Source organism: Oncorhynchus masou, chromosome 3 (assembly GCF_036934945.1).
Source record: "Oncorhynchus masou masou isolate Uvic2021 chromosome 3, UVic_Omas_1.1, whole genome shotgun sequence".
Classification (NCBI taxonomy): domain Eukaryota; kingdom Metazoa; phylum Chordata; class Actinopteri; order Salmoniformes; family Salmonidae; genus Oncorhynchus; species Oncorhynchus masou.
Window position 1 is genome coordinate 4,130,092 of NC_088214.1, and position 8,386 is coordinate 4,138,477.

General features: G+C 39.5%; 1 long non-coding RNA gene across 1 annotated transcript; it reads right to left on the minus strand.

Annotated features, from left to right (window-relative positions):
• Positions 1-463: 463 nt before the first annotated feature.
• On the minus strand, positions 464-8,087 carry LOC135509071 (uncharacterized). The gene is made up of 3 exons (XR_010450884.1): positions 8,021-8,087; positions 7,219-7,300; positions 464-2,179 (listed from the first exon to the last, which is right to left on the minus strand). It is a non-coding gene; the product is annotated as an uncharacterized LOC135509071 (long non-coding RNA).
• Positions 8,088-8,386: the final 299 nt, after the last annotated feature.

The following is an 8,386-nucleotide window of genomic DNA, read 5'->3' on the forward strand; positions in this document are numbered from 1 at the left end:
ATAACACCCTGATTCAGTTCATTGAAAGAGAGGAGGTAGAGCATCCACCAGGCAAACCATCACATCAACCATCACAACATCAACCATCACCATAACAACATCAACCATAACAACATCAACCATCACAACATAAAACATCACATCAACCATAACAACATCAACCATCACAAACAACATCAACATAACAACATCATCATCACACCATCACAACATAAAACATCACATCAGCCATAACAACATCAACCATCACAACATCAACCATCACAACACCCATAACAACATCAACCAACACATCAACCACTCAAATATGCTTGATATTTACCAACAAACATGAATAATTATTTGACTTAAAATAAACCAAAACCTTGAAACCATTTGTAGTTAAAATCTGTTTTCAAAATGCTTGAATCTGAGCAAAGTGTATCAATCATCATTGCAGGAATTACACAACAAACACTTCTGAAATAATCCATTTTTGCTTTAATGATTACAATCAAAAAAACTATTTTGTACAACGTTAGAAAATACGATGCAGATATTTTGTCTGGTGACAAAAACAGCTATGGGAGGGGGGTGGACACATCTGACTGACAACGATGTGGGAAAATTAAGTAGATAAAGAAAGAGCTAGAGGGATAAGAGGGACAGATGAACAGCTACTAATGCATCAGAAATGACTAAAGAACAAATCTTAACTTACACATAAATTAAATGTTCACTTATTCATGCGTTGATGTCAATGGGAGACGAGCTGAATATTTAACTTAAGTTAGGATTCTCCCTGAAGTTTATTGGAAGATTTCCTATAAAAGTTTTAGTGATGTACGGATTGACAATGACAACAATGACAGAGCCCAGCTAGCACACGACGTTCTGAGAACGTTTCTTAGTGCTTGGTGAGTGTGCGGTTGTCCTATAGTTATTTTGCATACAACCTTCTCACAACGTTCTGGGAATGGTGCAGGGTAGTTGATTGGCTTTGGAACATTCTCAGCACAATTATGTAACTTTCGAAAATGACATTTTCTTGGTATTTCATTACTTTAACAGAACGTTTCCCAAAAATGTCAAACATGGTTACATTTAATTTCAATTTTGGTAATGATCTAGAAACGTTCTCCAACTGGTTTGACATTTTAAAAGAGTTCAGTGAACGTTAAGAAACAACGTTCTTCTGTGGGAATTTTAGTACTACAGCATAACGTTTCCGACACGTTTCCTCGTGGTTTTATTTAAAGTCAAAAGTTCCATAAAAACCACAGAAAACATTCTCTCAATGTTACGAAAGTTATTTAAAAACATACATTCCGTTCTCTGCATCAACACAACTCTCTTGTTAAGCGTGGTCAGGTGTGTTGGCCACGCCCACTAATTAACCACACCTGATCCTAATGAGTGTTTGTTTCCTTTGAAACAATACACTAAAATGAACAGCTTAGTATGCATGAAAACAACCATGGCATGCTAGCTCCATCCTGGTGACACAGTGGACTAATTACATAGATAGAGAACAGAAGATAAAACAACCATTGTTTAAATAAAAAAATATTTAAAAAAACACAATTCAATAGAAGGGAATGTTCGGTCTTCATAGCATCTCTAATATGAGGAGGTTGAACATCTCTGATCTTCCATAATCACCCGTCCACCATAAAGCCAGAATGGACACCTGTGCAGCCCCAAGTGAGAAACAGTAGTCTGATCTACCATCCTGACCGCTGTACTTTTGCAAGATCAGGACGGTCAAACAAGGCTACCGAAACAGACCCTAAACCCCACACCCTGGATGCAAGGGGCTAAGAGAAGTGACTAGGGGGGGGGGGGGGGGTAAAGGTATAGGGTCTATTTCTGGATGTGGCTCTCAGTTTCGGATCAGGGCTGAGCACAGAACAGACGAGAAGTGGATTGTGGGAAATGTACAGAATGACAGCCACTCACCCGTTCATGACAAACAGAAATACTGAAAGATAAACTGTTGGTGAGTTGAAGACAGTTGGAAGAGTAGTAGTTGTACTGGCAGGAAGCCTTCAAGTAACTGGATATGCCAGTGTAGTGTTCGGTTCTCTGTTCTGATTGATCAGCAGCTCTACATCAAGGAGCAGGATGTCTTCCCTGGTTGGACGCCACCTTCCAGCTTCTCCGCCTCCAGGATCATCCTCTTGAACACCTCCACCGCTGTCTGAAACACACACACACACACACACACACACACACACACACACACACACACACACACACACACACACACACACACACACACACACACACACACACACACACACACACACACACACACACACACACACACACACACACACACACAGGTTAGAATATAACACCTCCACTGCCGTCTGAGAAAGCAGAAACAGAATAAGAGTAGAATATAGTAGAACCCAGTAGAATAGAACAGACTACAGTAGAATAAAACAGACTACAGTAGAATATAGTAGAACCCAGTAGAATATAGTAGAACCCAGTAGAATAGAACAGACTACAGTAGAACAGACTACAGTAGAATAGAACAGACTACAGTAGAATAGAACAGACTACAGTAGAATAGAACAGACTACAGTAGAATACAGTAGAACCCAGTAGAATAGAACAGTCTACAGTAGAATAGAACAGACTACAGTAGAATACAGTAGAACCCAGTAGAATAGAACAGACTACAGTAGAATAGAACAGACTACAGTAGAATACAGTAGAACCCAGTAGAATAGAACAGACTACAGTAGAATACAGTAGAACCCAGTAGAATAGAACAGACTACAGTAGAATAGAACAGACTACAGTAGAATAGAACAGACCACAGTAGAACAGAACAGACTACAGTAGAATATAGTAGAACCCAGTAGAATAGAACAGACTACAGTAGAATAGAACAGACCACTACAGTAGAACAGAATAGAACAGAACAGACCACAGTAGAATATAATAGACTACAGTAGAATAGAACACTACAGTAGAATAGAACAGACCACAGTAGAAGTAGAACAGACCACAGTAGTAGACTACATAGAACAGAACAGACTACAGTAGAACAGTAGTAGAATAGACAGACTACAGTAGAACAGAATAGAACAGACTACAGTAGAATAGAACAGACTACAGTAGAACAGACTACAGTAGAACAGACCACAGTAGATTAGAACAGACTACAGTAGAACAGACCACAGTAGAATATAATAGACTACAGTAGAACAGACTACAGTAGAACAGACTACAGTAGAACAGACTACAGTAGAACAGACTACAGTAGAATAGAACAGACTACAGTAGAACAGACTACAGTAGAACAGACTACAGTAGAACAGACTACAGTAGAATAGAACAGACTACAGTAGAATACAGTAGAACAGACCACAGTAGAATAGAACAGACTACAGTAGAATAGAACAGACTACAGTAGAACAGACTACAGTAGAATAGAACAGACTACAGTAGAATAGAACAGACCACAGTAGAACAGAACAGACCACAGTAGAATAGAACAGACTACAGTAGAATAGAACAGACCACAGTAGAATAGAACAGACTACAGTAGAACAGACTACAGTAGAATAGAACAGACTACAGTAGAACAGACTACAGTAGAATAGAACAGACTACAGTAGAACAGACTACAGTAGAATAGAACAGACTACAGTAGAATAGAACAGACTACAGTAGAATAGAACAGACTACAGTAGAACAGTAGAATAGAACAGACTAGAACAGAGACAGTAGTAGAACAGACTACAGTAGAACAGACTACAGTAGAATAGAACAGACTACAGTAGAATAGAACAGAGTAGAGTAGAACAGACTACAGTAGAATAGAACAGACTACAGAATAGAACAGACTACAGTAGAATAGAACAGACTACAGTAGAATAGAACAGACGACAGTAGAATAGAACAGAACAGAACTACAGTAGAATAGAACAGACTACAGAATAGAACAGACTACAGTAGAATAGAACAGACTACAGTAGAATAGAACAGACAGTACAGTAGAATAGAACAGACTACAGTAGAATAGAACATACGACAGTAGAATAGACGACAGTAGAATAGAACAGACTACAGTAGAATAGAACAGACCACAGTAGAATAGAACAGACTACAGTAGAACAGACGACAGTAGAATAGAACAGACTACAGTAGAATAGAACAGACCACAGTAGAATAGAACAGACACAGTAGAATAGAACAGACTACAGTAGTAGAACAGACTACAGTAGAATAGAACAGACTACAGTAGAACAGAAGTAGACTACAGTAGAATAGAACAGACTACAGTAGAATAGAACAGACTACAGTAGAATAGAACAGACTACAGTAGAATAGAACAGACTACAGTAGAACAGAATAGAACAGACTACAGTAGAACAGACTACAGTAGAATAGAACAGACTACAGTAGAATAGAACAGACCACAGTAGAAAAGACCACAGTAGAATATAACAGACTACAGTAGAACAGACTACAGTAGAACAGACTACAGTAGAACAGACTACAGTAGAATAGAACAGACTACAGTAGAACAGACTACAGTAGAATAGAACAGACTACAGTAGAACAGAACAGACTACAGTAGAATAGAACAGACTACAGTAGAACAGACTACAGTAGAACAGACTACAGTAGAATAGAACAGACTACAGTAGTAGAACAGACTACAGTAGAATAGAACAGACTACGGTAGAATAGAACAGACTACAGTAGAACAGACTACAGTAGAATAGAACAGACTACAGTAGAATAGAACAGACTACAGTAGAACAGACTACAGTAGAATAGAACAGACTACAGTAGAACAGACTACAGTAGAACAGACTACAGTAGAACAGACTACAGTAGAATAGAACAGACTACAGTAGAATAGAACAGACTACAGTAGAACAGACTACAGTAGAATAGAACAGACTACAGTAGAACAGACTACAGTAGAATAGAACAGACTACAGTAGAACAGACTACAGTAGAATAGAACAGACTACAGAACAGACTAATAGAACAGACTACAGTAGAACAGACTAGTAGAATAGAACAGACTACAGTAGAATAGAACAGACTACAATAGAAGTAGAACAGACTACAGTAGAATAGAACAGACTACAGTAGAACAGACTACAGTAGAATAGACCACAGTAGAATAGAACAGACTACAGTAGAATAGAACAGACTGCAGTAGAACAGACTACAGTAGAATAGAACAGACCACAGTAGAATAGAACAGACTACAGTAGAATAGAACAGACTACAGTAGAATAGACCACAGTAGAATAGAACAGACTGCAGTAGAATAGAACAGACTACAGTAGAATAGAACAGACTACAGTAGAATAGAACAGACTACAGTAGAATAGAACAGACTGCAGTAGAATAGAACAGACTACAGTAGAATAGAACAGACTACAGTAGAATAGAACAGACTACAATAGAATAGAACAGACTGCACAATAGAATAGAACAGACCACAGTAGAATAGAACAGACTACAGTAGAATAGAACAGACTACAGTAGAATAGACTACAGTAGAATAGAACAGATTACAGTAGAATAGACCACAGTAGAATAGAACAGACTGCAGTAGAATAGAACAGACTGCAGTAGAACAGACTACAGTAGAATAGAACAGACTACAGTAGAATAGAACAGACTACAGTAGAATAGAACAGACTACAGTAGAACAGACTACAGTAGAATAGAACAGACTACAGTAGAACAGAATAGAACAGACTACAGTAGAACAGAAGTAGAACAGACTACAGTAGAACAGAACAGTAGAATAGAACAGACTACAGTAGAATAGAACAGAAGTAGAACAGACTACAGTAGAATAGAACAGACTACAGTAGAACAGACTACAGTAGAATAGAACAGACTACAGTAGAACAGACTACAGTAGAGACTACAGTAGAACAGACTACAGTAGTAGAAGTAGAACAGACTACAGTAGAATAGAACAGACTAGTAGAACAGACTACAGTAGAAGTAGAATAGAACAGACTACAATAGAATAGAACAGACTGCAGTAGAATAGAACAGACTACAGTAGAATAGAACAGACTACAGTAGAATAGAACAGACTACAGTAGAATAGAACAGACTACAGTAGAATAGAACAGACTACAGTAGAATAGAACAGACTACAGTAGAATAGAACAGACTACAGTAGAATAGAACAGACTACAGTAGAATAGAACAGACTACAGTAGAACAGACCACAGTAGAATAGAACAGACTACAGTAGAATAGAACAGACTACAATAGAATAGAACAGACTGCAGTAGAATAGACCACAGTAGAATAGACCACAGTAGAATAGAACAGACTACAATAGAATAGAACAGACTACAATAGAATAGAACAGACTACAGTAGAATAGAACAGACTGCAGTAGAATAGAACAGACTACAGTAGAATAGAACAGACTACAGTAGAATAGAACAGACTGCAGTAGAATAGAACAGACTACAGTAGAATAGAACAGACTACAATAGAACAGACCAGACTACAGTAGAACAGACTACAGTAGAATAGAACAGACTGCAGTAGAATAGAACAGACTACAGTAGAATAGAACAGACTGCAGTAGAATAGAACAGACTGCAGTAGAATAGAACAGACTACAGTAGAATATAACAGACTACAGTAGAATAGAACAGACTACAGTAGAATAGAACAGACTACAGTAGACTAGAACATAGTAGACTAGAATTGAGGCTACTTTACTATCTACTATGACACAGCCGTCTGACAGAAAGAGAGACTAAACAGTGCCACAACATCTCTGGGCATTCCTTTCAATAGTGGGGAGAGCTGGGCTGCCCCCTGCTGTAGAGTACAGAGTACTGCAATTACAGACCTGTAGACCTCCAAGCTCAGTGCCTATAGCACTGTTTGTTCAATCCTGGTCCTAGGGACCCAAATATGTGCATATTTTTTAGTCTTTTTGTCTTGTACTACACACCTGATTCCACTAATCAAAGGTTTGATGATGAGTTGATCAGTGCTAGGGCTTTTGGTCCATGGCAGGGCTGTTCAATGTCGGTCATGGAGGACTCAAAACACTTCTTCAGGTTTTCATTCTCTCCTTCCAAATCAAAGGACTCATTCAGACCTGGGACACCCGGTGATTAACTACCAGGTAGAAACAAGTACCAGAAGTGGGTTTTTTTGTGCCTCAAGGCCCTGTTCTATTGGATGGACATGTGTTCTAGGTGTTTTCACCTGGTTCTCTTTAGCTGAGGATTCCATGAAGGCAGCGTTCCATGATTCTGCTAGTGATTTCCCTTCCTCACAGCTGATCACCCTGGAATACAAGAGAGACATCACACCAATCAGATACCACACACACACACACACACACACGTCACACACCACAGGTTAGTGGGCTGGAGTCTCTGTATGACATAACTCCAAACCCGACAGCGACAGGATAGAATGCTTTAAGGGGATAGGGGAAGTGGGATACCGAGTCAGTTGTACAACTGAATGCAGTCAACCCGAAATGTGTCTTCCGCATTTAACCCAACCCCTCTGAATAAGAGAGCTGTTAAATGTGTGTGTGAGCGTGAGTGTGTGTCTGTGTGAGTGAGCGTGAGTGTGTGTGCGAGTATGTGTGTGTGTAAGAGTGTGTGTGTGAGCGTGTGTGTGAGCGTGTGTGTGTGAATGTGTGTCTGTGTGAGTGTGCGTGCGAGTGTGTGTGTGTGTAAGAGTGTGTGTGTGAGCGTGAGTCTGTGAGAGCGTGAGTGTTTGTGTGAGCGTGAGTGTGTGAGCGTGAGTGTGTGTGTGAGCGTGAGTCTGTGTGTGTGAGTGTGAGTGTGTGAGTGTGTGTGAGTGTGTGTGTGAGCGTGTTTGTGAGCGTGAGTCTGTGTGTGTGAATGTGAGCGTGAGTCTGTGTGTGTGTGTGAGCGTGTGTGTGAGCGTGAGTCTGTGTGTGTGATCGTGAGTGACTGTGTGTGTGAGTATGAGCGTGAGTGTGAGACAGCGTGTGTTTGTGTGTATCTACGTATGTAAGTAAGGAACATACCTTTCCATGTGCAGGTCGTTCTTATTTCCCACCAACATAATAGGAACTCTGTAGAGAAAGACAAAACCACATGTTGTATCCCACGTATCAAAGACAAAACCACATGTTGTATCCCACGTATCAAAGACAAAACCACATGTTGTATCCCACGTATCAAAGACAAAACCACATGTTGTATCCCAAAGACAAAACCACATGTTGTATGTATCAAAGACAAAACCACATGTTGTATCCCATGTATCAAATATCAAAGACAAAACCACATGTTGTATCCCATGTATCAAAGACAAAACCACATGTATCCCATGTAATCCCATCAAAGACAAAACCACATGTTGTATCCCATGTATCAAAGACAAAACCAGT